Source organism: Pteropus medius, unplaced genomic scaffold (assembly GCF_902729225.1).
Source record: "Pteropus medius unplaced genomic scaffold, Ma_sr-lr_union100, whole genome shotgun sequence".
NCBI lineage: Eukaryota > Metazoa > Chordata > Mammalia > Chiroptera > Pteropodidae > Pteropus > Pteropus medius.
The window spans coordinates 4,308,713-4,336,624 of NW_024344374.1; the positions used below are offsets into that span (position 1 = coordinate 4,308,713).

General features: G+C 44.1%; 1 protein-coding gene and 1 non-coding gene across 3 annotated transcripts in view; both read right to left on the reverse strand.

Moving 5' to 3' along the window:
* Nucleotides 1-27,912, reverse strand: part of EPB41L4B (erythrocyte membrane protein band 4.1 like 4B) — a 115,295-nt gene that overhangs the window by 83,916 nt on the left and 3,467 nt on the right. The gene's annotated exons all lie outside the window — the stretch shown is intronic.
* LOC120608781 (5S ribosomal RNA) lies at nucleotides 26,683-26,801 on the reverse strand. Its single transcript, XR_005654521.1, has one exon. It is a non-coding gene; the product is annotated as a 5S ribosomal RNA (ribosomal RNA).

A 27,912-nucleotide genomic window follows, 5' to 3' on the forward strand; every position in this document is an offset into this window, starting at 1 on the left:
ACAAACAGAATATAGGGAAGAGAAGAGATGGAGGGGACACCTACAGATTAAAAGGGATTTAAAAGACTTTTTTTAAAAAAAAAGAAAAACTAAACTGCGATGTTCAGGGATGCACACTTGGGAAGACAGTCGAGAAGCGGTTATGATAAAGCCTGGGTAGTTGCTGCTCCTGGGGCCGGGAGGGCACGGGACTGGGAGGGTCTCAGGGTAGACTTCTGGCTGGTGGGCAGGGTTCCAGATCTGGACCTGGGTGGTGGTACCAGGGCGTCCGCCTTCTAGTAATTCATTATACAGTACTTTTTTTTTTTTTTGTAGTTCTGTATATGTTATACAAAACAACAGAGACAAAAAGTATAAACAAAAATCAAAACTATGTCACTAGATTTCCGCCTCTTTCCTTCAGACTCTTCCTCTTCTGAAAATACTTCTCTGAAGGCAACCATTTGACAGAAAACAGACGGCTCGGTGTGCAGTGATGTTCTCTATAGCATTATCGAAGAAATAAGAGGGGAGGGTGGGCAAAAAGAAACAACTGAACTCCAATCACAAGGACACAGAACTGGGGCCACCAAAACTTCGGAACACTGTTTGGCCGTTATGAAGGATAATTATAAAGATGAGATAGAAATAAGGAAAATTCGTAGGACAACATTAGATAAATAGACTACAACGGAAGAAGCAGCTATAATTCCAACTACATAAAAATACATACATGTTATACATGGGCTGCTTGATAAAACAGAAAATATGCCAAAACTAAAATAGCTTTTTGAATAGAGAAACTGTGGATGGTTTTCTTCCCAAGGTTTTTTGTTTTTGTTTTTGGTTTTTTTTTTTTTTTTTTTCAATGTCTCAGATTTGGTAGTTGCTATAAACATAATGCAAAAAAATCAATTATTCTGGTACTCTCTCTTCCTCCTCCCAGCCTGGTTGCCAATCCATCTTCTGACATATTTTTTCTTCCTTATTGTTGAACTGTACAATGCAAAACAGAATCTGTGTCGTTCTCTAGATTTAAAATGTAATTAACTACGACCTGAAACAACAGTTCACTTGCACTAAAATCCATAAGGAAAGTTCCTGAATTTCTCCTGCCTAGTATGGATGGGACAAATGCAACAAGTCCTAGCAGAAGTCACTCACATTCAGAATCATCCCAGCATTCAACCTGTCTCCACATGTCCTGAGCTCCAGGCTTCAATCACAGCTCAATTATCCAGGGCATGTGAATGTCACAAAAGGAAGAATCAGGAAGGAGAGAGGGGGAATAACGCAGTTCTGCACATGGCAGATGAGGGAGGTCTGCCAAAATTTCTCTACAGGTCATTCCAAATCTTTTCTGACGTCTTTCTAAAATGGCTCTTAATTTAGGAGGAACTCAAGGTACAGGCTGGGAAAAGAACTTTTGCAGGGGTGGAGAGTCCCTTTTGACAAGCCAGTTTGGATCCTCTATCAGCAGACCCTTCGCCTGACTTAGAGGTGGCAGACAGGCTCTGGCGGATAGGAAATACCATTTTTATTCATCTATAAACACCTCCCTCCGCCTGCCTCCCCTCACCAAGTATGCTCTTTCATCTCTTTTGCTGGAAGAGAGAATTCCCAACGGCCCTTTACAGCTCCAAAAAGAATCTGATAAAATTATGAGGGCTGGAATAGAGAGGTACTCAAAACAGAGGTCCCAGTGGTTTAAGGGTAGGGTGGTCAAGGCCACAGGACTTAAACCCACCATCTCTCACTTCTTTCGGCCTGCAGAGTATCCACTCTCACAACTGAGAAGGCTCCAGAGAACTCAGGTGCACTGTCCGCCAGGACAATCTACCCGAGGCAGCCCCTAGAAGCCCTTGAAACTGTCACCTCTGGCTTAGCTCAAACATTCCCTCCTTCAGTGGCCCCCCCAGCTCTACGCTCTGCCCCAGAGCAGCAAGTGCCCCCTCCTCTGTGTTCCCACAGGCAGGCCCTTTCTTTTATCCATACACTTATCACACTGCACCACAGCTGCCTGTCTGACTTCAGACTGAGCACTCCCTGAGGGCAGGTCCAGCTATGTTCATCTGAGCACCACCTTTCCTTCCCTCCATTCCCAAAGCACAGTGTCTAGCTGGCACACAGCAGGCGCTCCATAAATGTCTGTTTGCTGGATGGACAGATGGATGGATGGATGCATGGATGGATGGATGGATGGATGGATGGATGGATGATATGTGGGGTCTGGGGCCAAGAAACAGGTTTTCTAGATGGGCTGTGAACAAACAACAGACTGATTATTTCACAAGTGGCAGGACTAAAAATGAGAATACACTCATTAAAATCTTTTCAAATTAAGTATGCCAGGAACAAGAGCCTAGGGAACCGTGCTGCACTTCCAAGGCCATTTACCTAAACACAATTTTGTGGCCATTATGTGAAGTGCTGTCTAGCAGTTACAAAAGGATATCCGTTAATGTGACAAGATTTGAAACCATTCTTTGTTGCCTCACTGTTAACTAGATCTCCCCCTCTGTGTCAAATCCTTTATTCGACAAATATTTACCAATTGCTTACGAAATGCCAGCCATTATTCTAGGTATTGGCATACACTGGGGTCACAAAGTCTTAAAGGGAGTAGTTAGCTATACAGCAAACCCTCACCAAATAGGTCCTTCCTGAGGAGCAAAGTCATCGAGACCATAGGTAGCAAGCCACTTATCTCCCTGCCTTCCTAAGCAGAATACACTAAATGTAAAACCTTACTAAGTCCAAATCACCATACTGGAATCCCATGATGCTCCATCTACTTTACGACACATAGGGCAAGCCGTCTTCAAACACAGCGGGGTTGAGAGTGATACCCTTGAATCTTGCATCTGCCTTGCCTAGCTCTTCTTCCTCACATCACTTTTCACAGGGACCAATAACCAGTGGTTTTGAGTCAGCATGTCTCTCTGTAGCAACTCTTTCTGATCTGACAGCAGCTAAAAATAACCAAGCCCATTAAAATCATGTATGAAATAAGAGTACAAGGTTGCCAACTAAAGATCGAGTCAGGCAGGCAGCCAGCAGGGAAAGGTATGGACACTGTGATATCTTTGCTGGCCAGCCAGAGGTTCCCAGCCATGCTCCTGATAAGGAAGACTGCTGGACAGCTGATGTCTTAACTGTCCCCCCAAATAAATTAACTATCCTGACTCTCTTAGATAAGATGCAATGGACAATGTCTTACTGAAACCTGACCCAAGCAGACTGTCACAGGTCGACTGTGGTCCTCGGAGAAAAGAGAAGAGAGAAACCAATCCATCCAAATCTCGCTAGTCTCAACAGCCTAAAACACCAGGCATAGCAGGTAGGTTTGAAAGGAGGAAATAAGCTGTGTGTGAGTGTACCAGTCCAGTGGATACATCCTAGTTGTGAACTAAAATGGAAAGCATGGCATCTAGGCAGTGAAAGGATTTTAGGAGCCATCTCCTTGTAGGCACACGAGGTCTCCTCCGCCCACCTGCTCCACATCCACCAGATGGCATGTTCCTCTGCACCCATCTTCAGAAAGGCTCTCCATCCTTTTCCATGGCTCAGGCTGCATCACCCCATATGGACCACAGCAACACCCTCGACTGGTCCTGCTACCGCTAGTGCTTCTGTCCTAAACTCGTCTTCCCTGTGTTTGCCAGAATGGTCTTCACAGAACACAGTCCTCATCTCAGTTGCGATTTTTGCACAAGAACATCCACCAGAGGCTCCTCAGCTTAGTGTCAGGGACTCTGCACAACCAATACTGCCCAACCCAATACTTGTTTTGTCTCCCTTGGGCCCCACACATACCCTGGCTCCGGTCGAATGCTGGAACGTGTTCTCCAGCTCTGACACACACCCAAACGTACACAGCAGTCCCACGCCATGGCTTTACCTTGGTGCCCTCCTCCTATATCCCCACTCCTAACCCCTCTTGCAGTAGACCAGTCCCCGTGGCAAATTTCAAGTCATCGTTACACCTGTTGGCAGCACCCTGTCATGTTCATCTTTGCCTGTGCACCATCTGATATTCTGAAGCTCAATAAACATAACGGCTGATGTGGATTAAGGAGAATCCTCAGTTCCCACGACTGTCCTCGAATGACCCACTTTTCAGAACTCTGATCCTCTTGGTCCAACTCTGCCGAGAATTCTCTAGAGAAAGCTGGGACTTGAGTATGGAACGCTGATACTACCATTCCCCCTTCTGGATCCCTTACATTCTAATGCAGCCTAGAACTGGTGTTTTGGAAATCATGCTGCGCTGTGGCCTATTCCTACGGCTAATGAAAATGCTAGGCCTCATACACACAAAATATTACCAAATTCCAGATGCTTATATATGAGTTAAAAAAAATAACTAAAATATTTTGATGAGGGTTTCTAAACCTAAGTGCAGGCTTTTACATTTGTTCCAATTAAATTTCATCTAATTAAATTGGCCCATCATATATCCTGTTAAGAACATGAGTTGTAGGTTGTTATCCCATATACCAGTTACTGATACCAATTTTACAACATGTGAGATATTTGATACACAGGAGGGAGTGAGGGATGGTGATGGGAGCTGGTGTCTTTCTTTGGTTCTCCGGTACCAGAACCACTCATCTGATGGTGGCCTCAACCCAGTTATGAATATACACAGTTGTACCAAGGTGGGCCATGCCCTGGACTCTTAGAGGCAAAAAATGGGTTGGAAACCCAGTTCTGCCTTTTCTAGCAATATGACCATGACCTTAGGCATCCCCATGAGTCTCAACTTCTTCATCTGAAAAATGAGGACTCTTATCTGTGCTGTCAGCCTTGCTAAGTTGTTGCATTAGTAAAAAAGCAAAGAAGTAAATGAGTATGCACTGTAAACTACAGTGTCCTGTACACACAAAAGAATTATTATTACTTTCATCCGAAGCTTAGTTCTCTCACTTGTCCACAGGAATAACACAAGGTGCTTTTTGTAAAATGCTTAACAAAAATCGAGGTACAGGAAGTCCATGACAGTAGTCCAGTAATCCCACTTAAAGAAAAATTGAAGCTAGTGTAGTTTGGGGATTTTTGTAAACGTAAGTTGGTCCCGAGAGATCAATCCTTTCTTTCCAAGTTCTTAACACCCCTAGTTTAAATAACCTCAATACTCCACCTAGGATCATCAGTTGGCTTCCTGGTCAGCAGTTCCCAGAAAGCATCTGCCTCAAGGCTTGTTTCAACTGTTTCTATGAAATGCTAATTCCATGGTTAGTTACTAGCTCAGCCCCAAAACCTCACAACTTGGTAACCTGCTAGTTTTCTGTGAGCCTTAGTAGGACACTCGCTATCACACACACACAAAGTGGTCCAGGGGTCTCTGTTCCCACTGTTATCGCTTCTAAAGTCATCAAAAACAACGTAAACTGTTTACTCCGGGATGTCATAAACACAAAGATCTGAAATTACCAAATAAAGTTACCTTGAAATTTCAACATCTAGTAGTCCCCCCTCATCTGTGGTTTCGTTTTCTATGGTTTCAGTTACTCACGGTCAACTACGGTCTTAAAGTAGAAAATTAAAAATTCCACAAACAATTCATAAGTTTTAAATTGCATGTCGTTTTGAGTATTGTGTTGAAATCTCCAGTTGTCCAGCTTGGTCCCACCTAGGATGAGACTCATCCCTTTGTCCAGTGTCTCGACACTGCAGATGCTCCCTATCTGTTCGTCACTTAATAGCAGTCTTGGTTATTAAATCGACTGTCGCAGTGTCTCAGTACTTGTGTTTAAAGAATCCTTATTTTACTTTATAATGGCCCCAATGCACAAAAGTAGTAACACTGAGAATTCATATATGCCAAAGAGAAGACATAAAGTGTTTCCTTTAAGTGAAAAGGCGAAAGTTCACAACTTAAAGAAAAAAAATAGGCTGAGGTTGCTAAGATCTATGGTAAGTCTGAATCTTCTATCTGTGAAATTAGGAAGAAAAAAAAAATCTGTGCTAGTTTTGCTGTTGCACCTCAAACTGCAAAAGTTATAGCCTCAGTGGGTGATAAGTGCTTAATTAACACGGAAAAGGTATTAAATTTGTGCTTGGAGGATGTGAACAGAAAATGTGTTCTGATTGTCAGCACCATGTTGTGCCACAAAGCATTGAACTTCTACGAAGATTTCAGCAAGGGAACTCCTGAACTGAGTGACCACATTCACATAATTTTTGTTACAATATATTGTTGTAATTGTTCTATTTTATTATTAGTTATTGTCATTAAACTCTTACTGTGCCCAACTTACAAATAAACTTTATCATAGATTTGTATGTATAGGAAGAAACACTATATACAAGAATCGTTACTATCTTTGGTTTTAGGCATCCACTGGGGGTCTTGGAACGCATAAAGCGGGACTACTGTGCCATCACAGCCATCAGCAAGATTTGGTGACTCCAAACCGAAATGAAGTGATGTAAAGACCCTGCAGAAATCAATAATCTGTTGGCTTTAGGGCCAGGATGTCCAGTTTACAAATTCCACCTTCCAGCTAGGAGCGAGTCAATGTTTTCCAAGGTTCCATGACCCCATTTTGCAGAGCAGCAGACTTAGCTTCAGAAAAGTTATGTGATCAAGTTCATATAAGTGGCTTATAAGTGGCAGAAATAGAATCAGGACCTAGCCTTCCCGATTCCGAGGAGATGATTCTTTCTACCTCATCATACCACTTCTCTAGTCGACTTGTTTGCCTCTTTGGCGCCAGGCACATGCGACGTGTCCTGCAAACAAGAAATATTTCTTAAGCCCAATTTAACACACGGATACTGAGCATCTCCTTCATGAATGGTCTGAGCCATGGCTGGGATACAAGGTCCAATATGTACAGACCTCATGGTGGGGAGGCGATTCCTGTTTCGTTTGGAGGGTAGGAAAGCGGTGGAAGAATGGAAAGTCAATTTGCTCACAAACTAACACAGAAGCCAAGACACTGTAGTGAGGAGGGACACAGACAGTCTGGGCGGCTCCTGGAAATTCAATTCTGGTAAAACAGAGCACATGTTATTCATTTCCTGACTTGCCTGGCTAACAATCTCTTGGCAATCAGAGGAAGCAACAAAAACAACTGCCCTTAATTTTGATGAACAAGGAAGTAAGAACAGCAATCCTAGAAGAAAGTGACTGTCCTCCTTGTATGAGTCAGTGAAAAGAGGCACCTGGTGATCAGCTCCACCAATAACCAGTGTTCTCCGTCCACCACGGGCAAGGGGTTCTCAACGTGCTGCTGGAGGTCTGGGCAGGTAGATTTTAGGTTTAACCATTCCACCGCAGGACACAGCCACGTTGCCTTCAACCAATGGAGAGATCATTTAACACACTGTGACTAAGACTTTGTGTTGCATTATTGATTAACTATTGGTCAGTCTCTGTTCCAGCCTGAGAAACCATCTTCAGGCTAAGCTGTAGTTATGTCGCAGCAGAGATTCAAAGCTCTAGGCTGATCCTTTAACAGCACCTTCCTCACAGGGCTGCTAGAGAATTAAGTGACCCCACTGGTCATGATCCTATGAACCAGTTGATTGCCTTTCAATCAACATGGAATACCAAACATCTAGTGACCTCAATTTCTGTGTCCCTATAGCTCCTCCCAAGTATGCCTAACACAAGGGATTCGTTTAACAGAGAGTTCCCCATTTATTCCTCAAGATGCTGAATGAAATCCAGACACCTAGACCTACTTGATCCTGGCCGCCCTGAAAACTGGCTTCACCTAGCACTTCAAATGTGATGCCTCCATACTTCCCAACTCATTTTATGAGGCCAATATTACCTTGATGCCAAAACCTGGTAAAGATAACACACAAAAAAGAAAACTACAGACCAATATCTCTCATGAACACAGATGCAAAAATCCTAAATAAGATACTAGCGAACTGAATACAGCAACACATTAAAAAGATTATACATCACAATCAAGTGGGCTTCATCCCAGGGGAAAAGGGATGGTTCAACATACACAAATCGATTAATGTGATACACTGCATAAACAAATTAAAAAATAAGAATCATTTGATTATATCAATAAATTCAGGAAAAACCTTCGACAAGATACAGCATCCATTTAGGATCAAAACACTTAACAAAATCACTATAGAAGGAAAGTACCTTAACATAATAAAGGCCATCTGTACAAGCCCTCAGCCAACATTATACTTAATGGTGAAAAACTAAAAACCTTCCCTCTAAGATCAGGAACAAGGCAAGGCTGTCCACTATTGCCACTCTTATTCAATATAACATTGGAGGTCCTAGCAAGTGCAATCAGGCAAGAGAAAGATATAAAAGGCATCCAAATAGGAAATGAAGAAGTCACATTGTCACTATTTGCGGATGATATGATTCTCTATATAGAAAACCCTAAAGACTCCACAAGAACACTACTAGAAACAATAAGCAAATACAGTGAAGTCTTTGGATACAAAAATCGATGTTCAAAAAACCATAGCGTTTCTATACTTTAATAACGAAGTGTCAGAAAAAGAAGTGGAAAAAATAATTCCTTTTGCGACTGCAACAACAACAACAAAATACCTAAGAATAAATCTAATGAAACATGTGAAGGACCTGTATAATGAAAACTATTAAGACTCTATTAAAAGAAACCAAAGATACAAGAAATGGAAAGATACTCTGTGTTCTTGGATTGGAAGAATCACCATAGTTTAAATGACCTTATTACCCAAAGCATTACACAGATTTAATGCAATCCCCATCAAAATCCCATTGGCAGTTTTTAAAGAAATAGAACAAAAAATCATCAGATTTGTATGGAAGCACAAAAGACCCCGAATTGCCAAAGCCATCCTGAGAAAAAAGAATGAAGCTGGAGGCATCACTCTGCTTGACTTCAAATTATACTATAAAGCGACAGTAATCAAAACGGCATGGTTCTGGCAGAAAAACAGACACACAGACCAGTGGAACAGAATCGAGAGTCCAGAAGTAAACTTATATTTATATGGGCAAATAATTTTCGACAAAAATGCCAAAAATATACAGTGGAGAAAGGAAAGCCTCATTAATTAGTGGTGCTGGGAAAACTGGAAAGCCACCTACAAAAGAATGAAACTAGACTGTTGCCTATCACCACACACTAAAATTAACTCAATATGGATTAAGAACCTGAATATAAGACCTGAAACAATAAAATGCATAGAAGAAAATATAGGAACTAAACTCAAGGACCTTGAGCTTAAAGAGTATTTTATGAATTTGACCTCAAAGGCAAGGGAAGTAAAAGCTATAATAAATCAATGTGACTACATCAAACTAAAAAGCTTCTGCTCAGCAAAAGAAACCGTCAACAAGGTAAAGAGACACCATCTGACTGGGAAAATATATTTGCAAGCAACACCGATAAGGGCCTAATATCCAAAATATACAAAGAACTCATACAACTCAGTAACAGCAAAAAAACAAACAATCCAATCAAAAAACGGGCAGAGGATCTGAACAGACACTTCTCCCTAGAGGACATACAAATGGCCAACAAATATATGAAAAGATGCTCAGCATCGCTAGCTATTTGGGAAATGCAAATCAAAACCACAATGAGATTCCATCTCACATCTGTTAGAATGACTATAATCAACAGGACAAGTAATAACAAATGTTGGAGAGGAATGTGGAGAAATAGGAACCCTCATACACTGCTGCTGGGACTGCAAATTGGTACAGTCACTATGGAAAACAGTATGGAGGTTCCTCAAAAAACTAAGAATTGACCTACCATATGATCCAGCAATCCCTCTACTGGATATTTACCCCAAAGACTTGAAAACCCATATCTGAAAAGATATCTGCACACCGATGTTCATAGCAGCATTATTCACAGTGGCCAGGACATGGAAGCAACTGAAGTGTCCTACGACAGATGACTGGCTAAAGAAGCTGTGGTACATATATACAATGGAATATTACTCAGCCATAAGAAGAGACGAAATACTGCCATTTGCAACAACATGGATGAACCTTGAAATAATCATACTAAGAGAAATAAGCCAGACAGAAAAGTTTGAAAATCACATGATATCACATATATGGGATATAAACCTAAAAGCAACAAATGAACAAGACAAACAAACAGAGACTCGTGGACATGGACAATGGACTAGTAGTTACCAGAAGGGAGGGGGAAGGGGGAAAATAAAAAAATAAAATGTTAAAAAAAATGATGTATATATAGTACAAATGGTATGACTCCTACTCTCAATATGGAACATCAAAGCAGCACACGCTGAACACGCTTCAAATTTTTCTTGATACTACCATCAGGCACATTTTAATGTACTATCCCTATCAACAGGGACATTAACAGACTATCTGATAACCTCCCTAACACAAAGGACAAATTCCTCTTAGCGTTCTGGATTGGGAGCCCCTCCACGTCGCCTTTATTATTAGGCACGGTGCGTCATGTAACCTGTCATACTGCTCTCTGCCCAACTGAGTCCATTCAAATCCCTAGTGAATGAGAACAGGGAGCAGGAGACTGCCTTTTATGACCTCTTAAGGCAGGTGCTTCCCATTCTAGTAGCCTCCATCTTACACCAAAAGACTTAGAAGGACAGGTGGCAAGTACCTAGAATGCTAGTGTTAGTGTCACTCTTTTAAACCGTGGTGTTTACTAACATGGCTGCAAGGTCTCTGCACCTTGCCCTTGAATCTGGAAGAGCATGGTACTCTGCTCAAGCCAAACAGAATATGATGTTAATAACGCTTTGTGATTTCCGAGGCAAGGCGATGGTTCTCTTGGGATGCTTGCTCTTGGGGTAGAGCCAGCCACCATGTTAAAAGTCCAACTGCCCGGAGACTGCTATGCTGAAGAGGCCATGAGAAGATGTTCCCATCAACTGTCCCAGTTGAGCCCAGCCTTCCAGTCATCACTGCCAAGTCATGCACCCAAGCTCATCTTCCAAATGAGTACTTCTGGGTGTCCCTGTCCTGGGTATCAGAGGACCAGAAGATTCTCTCAGCTGAGCTCCACCCAAATTCTAAACCAACAGGATCCAGGAGCTATGAAAAATGGTTGTTGTTTTAAGCCACTAAGCATTATAGGGAGAATTGGTTATGAAACAACAGATAACCAGAATGAAAAGCACATATACGCACAGATAGAGCATGTGTGCGTGTCATATGTGTATGTACGTAAAAGTTTTCCATAACTTTAAAAAAATGTTTCTTACGAAATACTAACTTTGGTATTGCTTGGAGATGAGAAAGAAGAATAATAAACATACAAATTCTCCAGAAAAAGAAAAAGGATAAACAAACCAAAAAAACTATTCTTTGAAGGCCACTCACTCTGTTTAGGAGAAAGACATTAAAATCGAGGGTTGGAATATCTGGGGCTGCCGTACTCTACATTCACAAAGCACTTATGAAGAACTCAATAAACTGCACTGAAAAGAGGGGAGGAGACAGTTATGAATTAAAAGAGACTTAAGAGACATTATTTACCAAACGCAATGTGTGGTCTGCAGTTGGCTCCTGATTCAAACCAACCAACTATGAAAAGGTTTTTGAGATGACTGGGAAAAACTGAACAAGGACTTGGTATTAGATGACAGTAAGGAATCATTGTTCTTTTTGTGGAGTATGATACTAGTATTATCACACACAAACACAGTGTATATTTATGTGTAAGAGATACCCACTTAAGTATGAATAGATTAAATGCAAGTTGTCTGGGAGTTGCTTTAAAATACTCCGGAGAAATAATAATAAATGGGTGTTGTGTACATGAGAGTTTCATCATCCTGTTCTCTCTACTTTGTATAGTTAAAAATTTCCAAAAAAAAAAAGAAAGAAAAAAACTTAAAGAAAACCTCACAAACTGCTAACGAGTTGAGTGTCGGCACTATCCGGCCTGAGCTCTGCCTTCGGAATCCAAGCCACTGGCTGGGAAGAGGAGCCTGTGCCCACAGTGAAGGAGAAAGTCCTGGGGGATGCAAAAGGGCAAACGACACCTAACTGTCTTCCATGTCACTAACACGAAATACAATACGTGGACCGCTGTCGGGATCCAACTCAGTACCTACCTATGGACCCCAAGTCACATTTCATCCCCACCCCCGTTTCTGGTGCAGTTAACAAAGGCGCTGCACTACTGTGCTTTGCACTTAACTTTACAGACACAAAGTAACACGCTTTGAGAGAGAGGAAGAATGTGTAACCATGAAAGCTAAATTTAAGTTTTGGATACCAAAGTTAACATTCTACCCTATCCAATTTCATGGAAACAAGGATTTTAACCCTGAGAACGTTTCTGAGGGATACATGATTGATTTTTAACCTCGCACTAAAGCACTATCACCTGTGAGTAAAAACATCCGATATGGACCAGGACAAGCTCCTCGGTGGACAACCTCGGATAGCCATAGTTATCAGGGCTTGGTACGGAGACCGACTCAAAAACTAAGTTTTCAGAACACAGGAAAGTTCTAGAAATCAGCATATTTAAGTCCCTCATTTTACAGATGGGTAAAACAAAGCCAGAGGCAGGTCACGTTGCCAGGAAGCCACTGCAAAGCAAGGAATAGAATAAGAGCCTGTGACCCTGAGACCGATACAATTTTCTTTCTTAGGATTATCTCGTGACTACTGCGTTATGGGTGTTACCTGAACAAGCAAGGAAAAGGCAAGCCTAGCATTTCTGCTTCCTAAAGGTTAAAAACCAAATATGCAACACCAAAAAAACCAGAAATCTCAGTGTTAAAAATTCTTTGACTCTAGAAGGTGCTTGGTATGGGGAAGTATTTTTGGCTTTTTTAAATGGTAGACCAGGAAAAAAAACATCCTAAACCACGAGAAAAAGGAAAAAGAAAATGGAACAAATTCGTGCCTGACTAAACAGTAACATGCAATTAAAATGATGGATGTCTTGGTGCCAGAGGTTGAGTTTGAAACAAGCTGCTGGAAGAAGGGCAGCCCTGAAAATAAATTTGTTAAATTACTTTTTGCAGCCAGATTTCAGATTCCCCCTCCACGCAATTCTGAAAGCAAGTAACTCCACTTTTATAAATATGCAACAAATTCCCAGGAAACCCAGCCAAGAGCCCTGAAGAGAAAGAACTAACTTTGGGTGGACGACTGCCCCCATCCATCCTGCAACTTAGAAATGTGACTATTTGCAAAGTATGGTAGGTCGGTGCTACCTGGCACACAGGTAGCTTCCCTAACTACCCAGTCCCATAAGGACTGTTCCCCTTTTCTCGGTGGAGCCCTTTAGCACTCTGAGTCCCAGCTCTGCGGTTGAGTTTGGTGTCAGGAAATTTTACTTGGTAAGAACGTTTGAGGATGAAACGAAATGAAGGATTTAATAGGGCTGGGCCCCAGGGTTCGCCCAAAGGACACACCCAGTGACAGAGGTGGCCTCATTCTAGGTAGCATGCGCACTCACAGAAGATGAGCTTTATGGGAGTTAAATGACAGGGGAGTGTTACGGGTTGAACTGTGTCCCCTCAAAATTTCACAAGTTGAAGCCCTGACCCCTAGTGCCTCAGAATGTGGCTATATTTAGAGACAGAGCCTTTGAAGAGGTAATTAAGTTAAAGCGAGTTAATTAGGGTAGGCCCTAATCCTATCTGACTGCATCCTTGTAAAGAGAAAGAATGGTTCACAGGCAAAGACATCAGGGACGCCAACAGGGAAATGACCATGGGAAGACACAGAGAGAGGGGCAGCTGTCTGCAAGCCAATGAGAGAGGTCTCAGAGGAAACCAACCCTGCCAGTACCTTGAGCTCAGCTTCCGGAACTGTAAGAAACTAAATTTCTGTTGTTAAAACCACCTGGTCTATGGCATTTTGTTATGGCAGCCCAAGCAAACTAATACAGGGAGGAACATGGCTTCAAGTCAGGACCAGGTGTGTATCTGGCTCCACCACTCACACCAGCATGATTCTAACTAAGCCCCTTAACCTTCAGGGTCTGTTCCCCACCTATGAAAAGGAGATAACACAGCACCCATTCCACCCAGTGATGATGACGAGGGTCTCATCCAGCACGGTCACAGCTGGCTACGGGCAGAGCCAGGGCTGTACCAGGACCTCTGACTCTATTTAAGCTCCGGGAACTTTCCACCACATCCCTCTGGAGATCTGGAGCCTTTGCTGGGTGGTAGGCAGCCAGTGGACACTTTGCATGGTACTCCTGGGGCTGAACTGACGGTGAGACCTGTTCTCAACAGCATGGACGCCGTTTCCACAGCAGTCTTGAGGCCCAGGTTCCTTGGCTCTCGCCCATGGCTGGTATTCTTTCAGTGTGAACAATGAAAACCCAGCTAGCAAATTTGCCTGCATTTTAGTACTTTCAGTGATCACACCAACTGCTAAGGCACAGAATTTCAGGGCTATTTTCTTAGCTCTGTGTGCATATAAAATATTCAATAAGGTTAATAAGTGGAAAAATACATACAACATTTAAGCTTATCTGTGGTGAGTTTGGCAGTCAGGGTCATAAAACTATAACTGAGGCACCACCATCCATTCATCTAATGATAGGTATACAAACAAAGTTGTCTTTATGGCTGGCCTTTGATTTTTCTTCTCTCATTTCTTTTTCTTTTTTCTTTTTTTTTTTCTTTTTTAGTGAGTCAGTGGCCTTTAAAAAAAAAAAGTCTCCTACAAGAAGGCAGAGACTGACACATTCAGATGGAGAAAAGGGGTGTGTGCAATGCTTACAGTCTCTCTGTAGGTTTGGATTTGCAAAGATGGCATTATCAAGATAATTCCCCAGGTGTGTGGTTTGTAGTTAGTGTGAGCTGTTGAGAGAAGAATGTTGACTGTAAGTTAATTACACAAAAAGTTAGCTTTTCCTTATTCATTAACTAAGAAAAAAAAGGTTTCCAATCATACATGCATTTTTAAATCAACAACGGAACGTCAAGCAAGGTACAAGCATTAACTAGTATTGCTATGGAATGTGCCTTTAAAATAGAACACACAAATAGGAAATTATTTACAGAACTAAACGCCTACGTGCAACTATAGCAACTTCTCATCATCTTTAAATGCTACCAACGGATCACAAGCTAACCCCGATTTTCCCGAGTTCAAGGAGAACTAATTCAGCTGCAATGGCTTCTCACACAAGACCCCAGTAGCCCAGAACTTCAAATCCATGTCAAAGGTATTCCTACAAGATTGCCATTAAGCCAGGCATTGAACCCTCTAGCCCTCACACCTTCTAAAAGAAATAAGGAATGTAAAAGAGGAAAATCCATATGGGGTTATGAGGGGCCACCCACATGCCAGCCACTTTGAGGAATTTGTGCTGGAAGGGGCACGGCATGGAGAACGGGAATGGTGCACAGACAGAGGACATCACACGAGTGGAGGGGGTCCTGAGGAAAGGGGGTGCGGGCAGCCAACACAAGATTCGGCCAACTGCTGCGCAATGGGGATTCAGACTGTGTGATCAGATCTTCCAATTTTTTTTTTAAAAGTCTACAAACTTGAAATTTTTTATGTGCAATGTGGCAATTTTTGAAAGCCTTTTAAAGACCTCTGGTTTACTTTTTCATTGAAGGGTGACATACACAGCTAGAAGTAGTACACAGGTCAGATGCGTACCACTCAAGGAATTATCATAAGTGAACACACCTGTGCAACTACCACCCAGGTGAAAACACAGAACGCTGCCCGCCTCCCGGAAACCGTGTGCCTCTTCCCAATTTCCACCCTTGCCTTCCTTCCCACAGGCACCGAGGATTTGTTTTACCTGAAGTTCATTTAATGGAATCACACAGCATGTACTCTTTTACATCTGTGAGGGGTGCTAGCCCTCCAAGTCACAGACCTTGTCTCTCTGAGCAAAGGCGCACAGGTGCTGGAAAGGAAATGAGACTCAAGTGAATTCACCTTTTGTGGATTCACTCACAGCCGAGAAGGACTTGTCATCCTAGAGGCCTCGAGGAGTCAGAGATAAGGAACTAGACATGGGTGGAGTGGGATGGTCAAAGTCCCACAGAAAGGGAAGGCCTATTCCCGGATCATAGGGACAGCAAAAGGACAGGGGACAAAAGGACAGAGATGATGGCAGGTGAGGGAGTGAGGGGGCCAAAGTTCAAAATTCATGGCCACCAAACACAGCGGGGAAATAAGCAAGCCCAGAGAGACTGTGGCCAGGGCAGCTGGGACCAACTCCAGTACCCAGAGAGCCCAGCTTTTCCCCAGGAGACAACAAATTGGCTGGCTTCTGGGAAGGAGGAATCAACAAAGATGACCTGGTATGCTCTCTCTTTAAAACACTTAAAAAATAAAATAAAACTTTGTATAATGGACAATTTCAAACAAATACAAAGAAAACAGAATAGTATAGTAAACACCTGTCACTCAGCTTGAACAATTACCAACACTTTGTATCATTTTTTTCTCTGTTCATTCCTCCCTGGCCTGCCATTCATTTTTTTCCATGTCTTTTTCTGGGACGGTGACAAGTTTACTTGCATTGAAACACACATATCTGAGCTATTCCATTTTGATAGCAAATTCAAGTCCCCCCAAAAGTTCCCAAGTGTCCCTTCCCAGTCAACCCTTGGCCCTTTCCACTACCCAGAAGAAACAGAGTTTCTGACTTGTTTTCTCCACAGGTTAGTTTTGCTAGTTCTGGAAATGCACATAAATGGAATCATCCAGAAGGTATTCTTTTGCGTAAGGTTTATTTCACTCAGCATAATGCGTTTGAATACAAAAAGATGAATTTTAAAATTCAGTTTGGGCCAAACTGTATAGACTGGTCTTCATTGCCCTTCTCACACCATCTGATGCGGAGAACTATAATTTTGAGATCAATATTTGAGATTAAAAATAACCCACAATGGGATTGATTCAGAGCCATGATTTTCAAAGAATTATTCAAGTTCTGCTTTCTTCCCTGGGTCCCGCATTCCAGATACCAGTGTCTGCACCTAAAATGCTACAACCATCCCAGAGCTCTGACCTAAAAGAGCTGACTTTGCAGTATCCTCTGAGAAGCAAGGCAGATCACCTTTCTTTTGTCGCTTGCCCTGTCTCTTCCTCTTTAAGGAAGAAAACTGGGTAAAAGCATGGAAAAACTGTAGCGTTTTCTGCAAATGCAAAAGACACATCTTCTCATTAAACTGGCAGTTGCTTAAGGAAAGAGATGCATCTTTGACTCAGCATGGTACCCACCGGCCCCTGGCTTGGTTCAGTGTATACAGCAGGCAGACCCTCAGTAAATGCCTGTGCCTCTTCATTATTTGCTCGAGTTTTTCATTTCATGACGGCCTTGAAAACGTCAACCCCACCAGGTTTGAAAGGCAACAGAGCAGAGTGGCCTAGAGTGTGGGCTGCCTTCCTTTTCTCATCTGTAAATAGTGACAAGAACACTAGACCCTATGCTCAGGGACTCCGTGGGAGTTGAGATATGTCCACATACATCAGCCACCCAGAGCCTAGCAGAGAACAAGCTCCTACATAGCTACACATGTTAGCTACTGTCACTCTCCAGTTTCGGTCTCCGAGCTGGCCCTTTTGGATATGAATTGCATTCAAACCCTTACCAGACTCCTCTCCAGGTGTCTGACTCGCTGGTTCTCCACATTGGCCTCATCTAAAACACAACCAGAAACGAACTCAGGTTTTGTGGCACCTTAAAACTGACACCATCTGGAGGTCTTAAAGAAAATGCCAAAAACATCTTACATTTGCAAACTATACAAAACCAAGGACCAAGCAGATATGGTACTAGACAGGGCTCCTCCCTACTGCTGCTCCACCCCCAGGTTCACCAACATGCCATGCACAAAACATGGGGGTCACATCTCAGCTTCTCCATCAATTCCACTCCTAAATCCAGCCACCAAATCCACTGGACTGCATATCCTCAAACTCCACTGCATCTGCCTGACCCATCAATGCCTTAGTTTAGACCCAAAGTGCAGCTCCCAGCCTCTTAGCCTGACCACCCAACCTCAAACACCCTGAAGAGCCAAACTCCAAGTGGTCTTAGCCTCCCTTCCTATCTCCTCTGCTTCAGCATCCCACAAACTACATTGTTTTCCAAACACATCCAGTCCTTGTCCTCCACAGTGAAGTTGGCCTCGCTGTTCTTCCACCTGGACTGCCAAACCTTCACCACTCACTGTCAAAATCAACCCAACAGTCACCGCCCACCCCCGAAGTCATCCCTAATGGAAATCCACCTCTACTTTCAAGGAACCTCTAATGGCTTCCTTCATTTGTCTAGCTACGATAGTGCCCAAGTCATGCTGTCTAGTGTTATGGTTAAAGTTGTTTGTTCTCCTTTTTAAGAGGGCCAGATGGCGTGCAATGCAATTTATGAACAATTCCACACTCCAAATGAGCTCCTTGTAAGCAAGGCCCACATTTTTGACCATTTCATATTCCTCACACCAAGCCTTACACATACTAGATGATTCCTATTTTTTGTTGTCATTTTCAATAAATAAATAAAATAGCTGAAATAAAACAAGTCTTCTCAGTAAACAGAATAAACCATAGCTGTCTGGAAAACTCATATGTGGAAGAGCTCACTCACTGAAGTTGAGTTAATAAAATAAATGACATGTTGCAATAATTCAAGTACAAGCAATTCTTTTTCAGAAGACAGCACACAGTTTTTGCATTTTTCTTCAGGAGTTTTTTTAATGAAGAAGAACTATACACCACAGCTTTTAGAACAAAGCTAAATACTTCTGAACTTCAAAGCAAAATAAATCCTTATGAGGCATTCTAAACAAATACTTCTGACCTTGGGTTCCCTGCTCTCTCATTAATATATCCCACATCCAGATCTCCACTGCTCAGCTTTCACCCTTGAGGATGCCTGGGATCTGCCACTGCCAGCTGGTGGCACAAACGGGAGCCAGTGCCAAGCCAGCCTGGGCCCCTCCCTGGACTCTGACTGGCCACTCTCACTGCCATCCAGTCAGCACTGATGCACCCAACACAGATTGCAAGTGACTGAGCAGGTGGCTTGGGCCCTGGGTCTCAGGCCCTGGCAAACAGGAACGATAAGAGGACTGCAATCAGTGAGATGCTCAGAGTGAGCTGCGAGTTAATAACCAACTTTTGGGAGCCTTTAGTTTACTGGGGCTTTCCTGGGTGAAGCCCATGTCCATTTCATGGGCAGGTGACAGGGCAGGCAGTGTTTCTGCTGAGCCAGGGGAGAACCACGGTTCACTTTCAGAAGAGCTGGAGGAGCCTCAGAGAGGTGCTGAATGTCACTTGGCCACTGAGAGTAGGAGCCTGGAGGGCTGCATGCAGGAAACTGCTCTTATTACACGCTAATTACTGCTCATTTGCCACAGGTGAGCAGCAGCCGGCTGCATAGAGCAGCAGCGAGTGTTTCAAGGCAGCCAGGAAAGATCTGCCATCCCAGAAAGAGGCTTGGGACCATGTGGTCCCCAAGTGCTCCTTTAGGGCTAAAACCCCATGGTTCCTGCTGCACTGCTCTCTGCCCCGGCACCCTTCTCCCTGAAGTGTTCATTGATTCTGCATTCCCTGAAGTGTGTGCAGGCACCTCTAGCCGGAAGAGATGGAAAGGGCTCACTGGGGGCTTCCAGGAGAATGTAAAGGAACCTAAACAGGAGTGAGCTAGAGAAGGAAAGATTCCATGGTCAAGGGAGACATTCAAAACCAGTGCCAAGAAAGTTGATGAAGAAACAGAGGGTGGACATAGAAGAAGAAAAGACATTCTTTTATCGAATCTTTCCAAAGACGGAGTTTCAACCTCTTCAAAGGAGGACCAGCCAGTGGGAAATGAGGGCTCACTAGCAGGGCTGAACAAGGAGCTGCAATCTCGGGTGTATTACTTCAAGCCTCAGTGCCTTTGCACATGCCAATCTGGCCACCAGGGAAGCTGTTTCTCCCCTGTTCTCTCTGAAATTTTCCAGGTCCTCTGTTTCCCCTTCACAATCCCCATCTTAGGCCTTCCTATGTGCTTATTTAAAATGCTCTACAGCACTTTTCATACCAGGTGTAGTGACTTATCTCCACTCAAGTTCCTTGAGGGCGAGGAATCTGTCTTACTGTTCTGTGTGCCCTGACTCAGATGCTTTAAATAAGGCCAGTTTCCGGTACCAACTGCAGAGCTGAAGTGAATGCCTCTAGATCCTGCAACTGCTCACCAAAAGCCACCAACACCAACGGACTTCAGGTCATTCATAGAGAAACTGAAGTCAAAACATGAATTTCTACTTAGTGAGGAAAGGCCTGTAAGGGAAGGGTAGGTATTTGGGGGCTGAAAGAGACGTGATCGCTCTGGTTCCACTGAGGTTGCCTCAGAAGAGGAAGCGGGTATGGGAGACCAGCTCAGAAAGACACAAGAGAAAAATACAACAAAAAAAAAAAAAAAAAAAAAAAAAATTAAACAAAAAGAATAGAACCATGAGCATTCCAGATGGGTGATGCTAGATGATTTATAAACATGGGCAAAGATACTCAACTCCGTCAATAACTGGGGAAAAGCGAAGACCACAGGACTTCCCACTAACTCCCACCAGACTGGTAAAATAACACAGGAAAGCTGCACGGTAACAAGTCTTGGAGAAGAATGGACCAGCAGACGCTTTTGTATGCTGCTGGGACTCTGGAAAAAATTTCACGTGATCAAAACCTTGCTCACTTCTTCCCAGCCATTCCGCTCCTGGGTACACACCCAAGAGAGATGCGTGCTCACGTGCGTGCATCAGGAGGCCAATTCTAGAAGGTTCAAAGCAGCATTTCTTTACAACAGCCTCAAACTGAAAATATCCCAAATGTCCACCAACAAAGGATACATTTCAATAGATTACTGCAAAGCAGTAAGAACCACAGCTACCCCGTCAATACGTGCGAATCTTACAGACACAGTAGTGAGTGAAAAATCCACTTATATAAAGTCCACAAACATGTGAAACTAACAATATGTTGTTTGGGGAAGCATACATATGCAGCAAACCAACAGGAAAAGGAAAGGATGAGAGACCGACTTCGGGAGAGCAGGAGGGAGGGGAATGCGACTGGGAGAAGCGTGGGGGTCTTTAATAGCACTGGTGACGGTCTTTGTTCTTAAGTTGGGTGGTGGGAACATGCATGTTCATTGCATTATTTTTCTATAAACTCTTCATGTAATAGACACTCTTTTGTATTTAGATTTCATCATTAAAAAGTTCAGAGTATGTGCTGGGCAGAGGACTTGCCAACACTGAGCAACTCAAGACAAAAATGTCCAGGGAAAAACTAAAAGCAGACGACCTGGAAGGGTGAGCATGAAGCAAAACAGTCCCAGGGCAGAGGTTCTAGAATGCCAAGAATAAAACCAGGCGGGAAGGGCTGGGGACATCCAGGTCTCCACTGGAGTACCACTAATGAACGGCAAGACTGAGTTAGGAAGGCCTGGACTGGCACAAAAATCCATAACTCGGATAAATGGATAAACCAAGTGTGGCATATACATACACTGGAATACTATTGGGCCACAAAAGAGAATGAAGTTCTGACACGTGCTACAACATGGATGAACCTTGAAGACATCATGCTAAGGAAAAGGAGCCAGACACAAAAGGACGGATGCTGTAGGATTCCACTTATATGAGATACTTAGAGTAGCCAAGTTCATAGAGACAGAAAGTAGAATGGTGGCTGCCAAGGGCTGTGGGGAGGCGGGTAGGGAATGAGTGTTTTATGGGCACAGTTTCAGTTTGGGAAGATAAACAAGTTCTGGAGATGAAGACTGGTGATGGCTGCCCAACAATGTGAATGTACTTAATGCCACTGAACTGTACACCTAAAAATGGTTAAAATGATAAATTTTATATTACTCACATTTTTTCACAATTAAAAAAATCCATAATTCGATACGGGTGCAGCTGAACAAGAGCGCAGGTAGGATCAACGAGAGGCACTGTCAGGCCTACCTCACCTGCCTGAGCAGATATAACATAGGATACTCACAACAGCGACATTCAGATCAGGACCCAGGCATGGAGGAGACCCCACAGAGCTGAGAGACGTGGACTCTGCAGGCACCTGCAGAACCAGCAGCCCATGTCCCAGGGCATGGCTGGCAGTGTGGACTGAGCTCTGTGCTGGGAAGCTAGGAAGCTCTGAATGATCCCACTGGAGGCACAGGACCCTTGGGATATCATTTTCTAGTTCTTAACTTCAAAAAGGAAAGCCTTTCCTTTTTGAAGTTAAGAACTAGAAAATGATATCCCATTTGATGGGCAGGTGACAGGGCAGGCAGGTGTGACTTTGACTCAGCCACCTATGACTTTGGAGAAAAGACCTGCAAAAAATGCTGAGAAATAGTAGAACTCAAATACCAAAAATGCTCTAAGGCACAGAGGTCCAGGAGAGAAAGGGGGTTTTATTGCATGAAGTTTTGACCTGTTGAATCCCATTCGAAATAGTTCCAAGGAGCATACATGTCACACAGGAAGGCTGGGTGTGCACAGCAGGGTCTAGGGAAAGAGCACTGAAGATGAGTCAGGAAACCTAGATACACTTCTGGCTCTGCGACACTAACTAGCCGAGTGGCGCAAGGCCATTTGCTCCCTAGACCACGCATAAAGAGGATAATAATATCTTCCCCAGATGGTGCCAATTAAGGGATTCTACCAGCCTGGGGTAGGACTGCCCAACAGGTAAGATACCAGCTCCCTTGCATATCAACCTCCAACCCCAAGAATAAGTAGAAATAGATATAACTCAGGGCTCGCATGCATGCACACACACACAGAGAATGAGGGGTGAATTTTAGTAATTCAGAATAAGCTCAAAAGAGGGCAGAAACTGGTGAGAAGTATGTCAGGAAGGCCTGGATGGGAGGGGGAAAAAGGATACACCCCACACTTACAAACACGTATACAAAAGCACAAAGACTTAAGGGAATGAAATGAAACCAACCAGTTACTATGCAGCAGGATGGGAATATATAAAATGATTTCTTTGTGACATTTTAATGGTGTTCTATTAAGCACTTTTTAAAAACTAGCTTACTTCTGACCTCAGTGCTGAAGAATTATGGCCATCAAACCAGAATGCACTCTGGGCGAAACTATATTCTGAGGCTCAGAAGTCTCCATCCACCTTGGAACCTCAGGGGCAAGCTCAGCACCCACCCACCCACTCCCATCCTTCCACTCCTCCCATGCCCAGACCTGCTGTCAGAGGACTTCCCTAGACCACAAATCTCAGGCCAGACTGTCTGAGATCGAAGCCAGAGTTTACCTCTACTAGCAAGTGATATGGACAAGGTTCTTAACCTGTCTTAACGCAATTCTACCACCTACAAATCAGGGATAACAACAGTAACTGCCAATAGAGTTTTGTGAGGATTCAACAAGACAATCATTCAAGCACGTAGCACAGTACCAGGCAAAATGGTCAGTAAGCCTTGGCTCTTACTAAGTGCTTGACACACTCCTGCTCTTCAATGGTTTTTCATTCATACTTTAAGATTCAGGGACACAGCCGGAGCTCATAATCCTCCCCTACCCCAAGGAGTCTAGAGCCTGGGAAAGGGGGTTTTCTGGCTCCCATCCTGCATGCATTTGCATCTGCTGTTTCCTCTGTCCCAACGCCTTCCGACTAAGTCTAATAGCTGAACTCCTATGCATCCTTTAGGACAATTCGATGCCACTTTGGGTATCGAACCGTCGCCAACTCCACCCCACAGCTCAGTTGCTCACCCTCTGCACTACTCCCTCATGTGGGGTGATGAGTCATCTATTCATGCTGTCTTCCCTTCTAGATTGGAGCTACTTCATCCCTCTTGTACCCTTCCCCAATGCTAATACAGTGTAAGTGCTCAATAAGCCTTTGCTGACTGAAGAAAATATACCTTGGGCAAACAAAAACATTTGGGAAAAATAAATAAAAAAAATAAGCCAGAAAGTAAAATCAAGTGGGGCTAGTGAGATACATCCAGCTCTATAGAGAAGCCAAAGAAGCTGCAGAAAGGGATTGGGGGTGGGGGGGGACTAGGGCAGAGGAGGCACACCTGGGATGCTGCAAGGTTGCTGCCCACCTCTGTCAAATCAGCTGTAGGCAACACTGGGCAGGCATGAGAGTGGTGACTGCCCCAAAGCAGGTGTTCAGAACACAAGCCCTCAGATGCAAAGGGACACTGTGGCTATATCAGCAAGACCTTTAACCTGTCGTAAAATATAGTTGATTGGAAGAAAGGGCTCCAAAGAGCTTGCTTCTCACCCCTCAGGGACAGTAGGCAGTACGCAGCTCAGATGGCCTTTGGGGGCCCCCCACCACAGTTAAGGGGCCCAGAGAACATAAAAGGGAGACAGGAGACACAGGGCCTCACCCTAAAGAGACACAAACTCGAGGGTCTACAGTCCTTGTTCAATTGTCCTGGAGAGGGATTTTCATCAACCTATATAACTTCACCATTTAAATACATATTTATCTAAAAAGAGAAGGAAAAGGTACAGATGGATACACATCACAATTTTAATAGTGGTTATCTCTAATGAGATTTTAGGTTTTTTAACTTCTCTTGCTTCTCTACATTTTCTAATCATTCTGCTTTAAACATGTTCTAGTGTGAAATGAAAATGAGAGAGAAAAGCACATGCCAACCTGAAAAAAAAACCCCACCAAGATAGATCAGCAGCTGACCCTGCCTGCGGCAGCTGTCACGGGCCAGAGGAGGAAACCAGGGAGCAGACAGACCAGGGTCCTGTAGGAGAGAGAACAGTCCATCCAAGCAGAGTGGAGGAGGAGGGCCAGGAGCCAGGCCTTGGAAAAGGATGGATCACGTGTTTTGAGGACAAATTGTGGGTGGAGGACTTCTCTGGTTATGGAGTGGATTTTTTTCTAAGTCACTGTGCAAGAATTTAAGGGGAAGTTCTATCTGCCCCTCCCCCCACCTTTTGCTATTTCGAAATTAAACAGACCTGTGCCTTCATCCACAGCAGTACACTAGGGACAGAATTCAATGAGATTATACACGTGAAAGTGCTTAGCAAGTTAATATTTGCTCAGTCCTGGACCAGTGTAGGGTCATGTTACTGGCACTGGGGAGGCTGGGAAGACCCCTCCCCCCGCCAATATTAACACTGACAATCTAGCAAGTGCGGAACCAGAGTTAGATAGAGATCACACCTATGTCTCACTTTGGGAAGGATGTTCACCATTCACCTTTGTGCCCTGCCCCCAGCCCTCCTTTTAAAACAAAGGTATTTAAAAAAGTACACAAACTCACAATCGATCCACATAAGTATCCGAGGCTCCCCATGGTCTCATCTGGGAAGGGGTGGGAGTGGGTTAAGCACTGGAGGGCCACCTTCGAACAATACCTTCTCCCTCTGGGGCAGGAAAATAACAAGCCACCCAGAGGCCTGGGATAAAGCAAGGTGCCCATGGCACCCAGTACCTTGGGAGAGGGCGAAAGTCAGGAGGTGGGGCGTCTTATATGGTACCCTGTTCCTTCCCACAACTGAGGGTGAAGCTACTCTTGCCCTCCAAGCTAGACTCTACTACGTCCCTGCCCTCTGCCTTCCCCTCCCCCATACACTCAACTGACACCACCTACAAACTGTCCTGGCACTCTGCCCCTCGTCCTGGCCAGGCCCTCATCACCCCGCACCTGGACTACTGCAACAGCACAACTGGTCTCCAGTCCCCCGTCCTGCCCAGCCTCCAGTCTGCTGTGGTGAAAATGGGCTCCCTAAAGCTCAGGTGTGGCACTATCAACCCTTAGTTCAAAGATGTCCAGAGACACCCTACCGCCACTCCTCGCAATTGCCTATAGCTCTCACAGTACTGAAGCCAGGGTTTTTCAAAGGGTGTGAAGGGACCTTCCTCAGAATCACCTGGGGTGCCTGTTAAAAGTCCAGCTTTCTGAACTAAGGAATGAGAAATTCTGGGAACGGGCTCTGGGAATTTTAACTGGAGAAAAGACAATCCCAGATGAAACTTTCGGTACACTGTAATTAGAGGACCATTTGGCTAGAGTTTCCCACTGTTTGGGTAAACGTGTCCTACTTCCAACTGCCAGGAACATATCCCACCGTCCCGCCAAGAGGCTGTGTTAGGACTAGGGGTCTGTCTTCTTCCTACTGCTGATCCTACGCTCACGTCCAAAGGCCAGACAACTGAGGTTCCTAAAGTAGACCATACCAACTCTTCACTGAATGACCACGGGAAAGTCACTTCTTATCCACAGGCCTCAGTTTCCCACATACATAATGGATGGGATATGCTCTGTCTAGGGTCTCTTTCAACTCCAAAATAAGGCATGTGACCTTTATGCTGTATCAGGATGTTCTGTTGGACCAGAGGTTCCAATCCTAAAATCCTAAGAATCTGCATTTTTCTATTCATTTGTGGGGAGGGGCATTCTTTTCTCATCCAAAGTGAAACTTTTAAAACCCATCTCTCACACGACATTCAACTTCCAATTTCCACCAAAGGAGAGACGAGCAATGTGTAGCCTTCTTGGCACAGCTTTTTTCTTTTCTTTAATGTCCATTCCTAGATATTTTTCCAAGCCCTTTCCATAGACCAAAGAGAATGCATGTGACATAGGATTACAACCTGCCATTTACTGAGGCTGTTTATATTCTTGTCATGTAATCCTCCCAACATCCCCTTTTTAAATTTTTTATTTTATTTATTATTTATTTTTTTAGGCGAGGCAACCCTTGATTGACCTCACAGATTGCAAGGACCTTGTGAGCTTACAATCCCTTATTTTTTTACGCCTACAGCACCTGGTCTTCCTAGGTGGTCTTCCATTCAAGTACTAACCAGGCCTGACCCTGCTTAGCTTCCGAGATCAGATGGGATCGGGCTTGTTCAGGGTGGCATGGCCATAGACTCCAACATCCCCATTTTAAAGACCAGAAAATCAAGGCTCAGAGAGGTGAAGTTGCCCAAGGCTGCACAGCCAGCCTACAAGACTCAAACATGGCTCTGCTGATCCTGAAACTCTCCACGCTTGCCACTGCGCCATGATGAGTCAACGTGGAGTTCCAGAGACAATGAGAGCGACTGCGCCAGATGCAACACTGGCCAACAAAGCCATGCCCTCCGAGGCATAGTGGGAGTGCTAACCAGCCAGCCACACATCCTAACAGCTTTGTACACAGAGCTGCTGGAAGACTGTGCACGCAGGGGTGGGGGGAGACGGGACTGAGCAACAGCCGCACGAGCAAAAGCGATGCCAGGGATTTAGTCAACAGAGAGCTAATATGAGTCAACAGTGGGTGCTGCTGCCAAGCACACTAATGAGATCTTCAGCTGCATTAATAGAAGGAAAGTGTCTAGGGCAGGCCGAGGGAGTCTTGCCCTACTCTGAACAGACCACACCTGAGGGCTGGGTAGGGCTGGGCTAAGGAGAGAGAGGCAACTTCCAAGGCAAGATCAGGTTTTCTGAAAAGGAATGGCTCAGAGTGGCTCTCTGGTTGGAAGGGTGAGCCAAGGACTCCCTTGGAAGCTGGTCTGTAAAGCCAACCCACTTTAGACTGCATGTTGTAGATGGATTTTTTAAGAAGATCTTTTTATTCACATGTTATCAAAGACTGGGAAACCAGTGACTATCCACGGCAAAGGTTAAGAACACTCAGGCATGCTAGGGGACACAGCCCACCAACAGACAAGGGGGCTCCAGGCCCTGTCAAAGGAGGATGGCTGGAGAAGACAGCTGCAGTTGCTTCTTCCCTTATTAGCTGTAACGAATGGGCTGTGGCTTGGCCAAGAAGTGGACTTAACACAACAGGTATTCTAAAAATGCACAAGAGACATTGTATTTGAGATCCTATCATCTCAAGTGTCAAAGTCTCCAGGAAATCCTCCCAATTCGCCCAGCCTGTCCATCCCCAGCACCCTGTCTGGCTGAGTGTGTCATATCACTTAGCATCACTTGGAATGAAAAAAATGTGTCTCCATCTGTTTCCCAAGAATCCCAAAGCCATCTCTCATTCACCTTT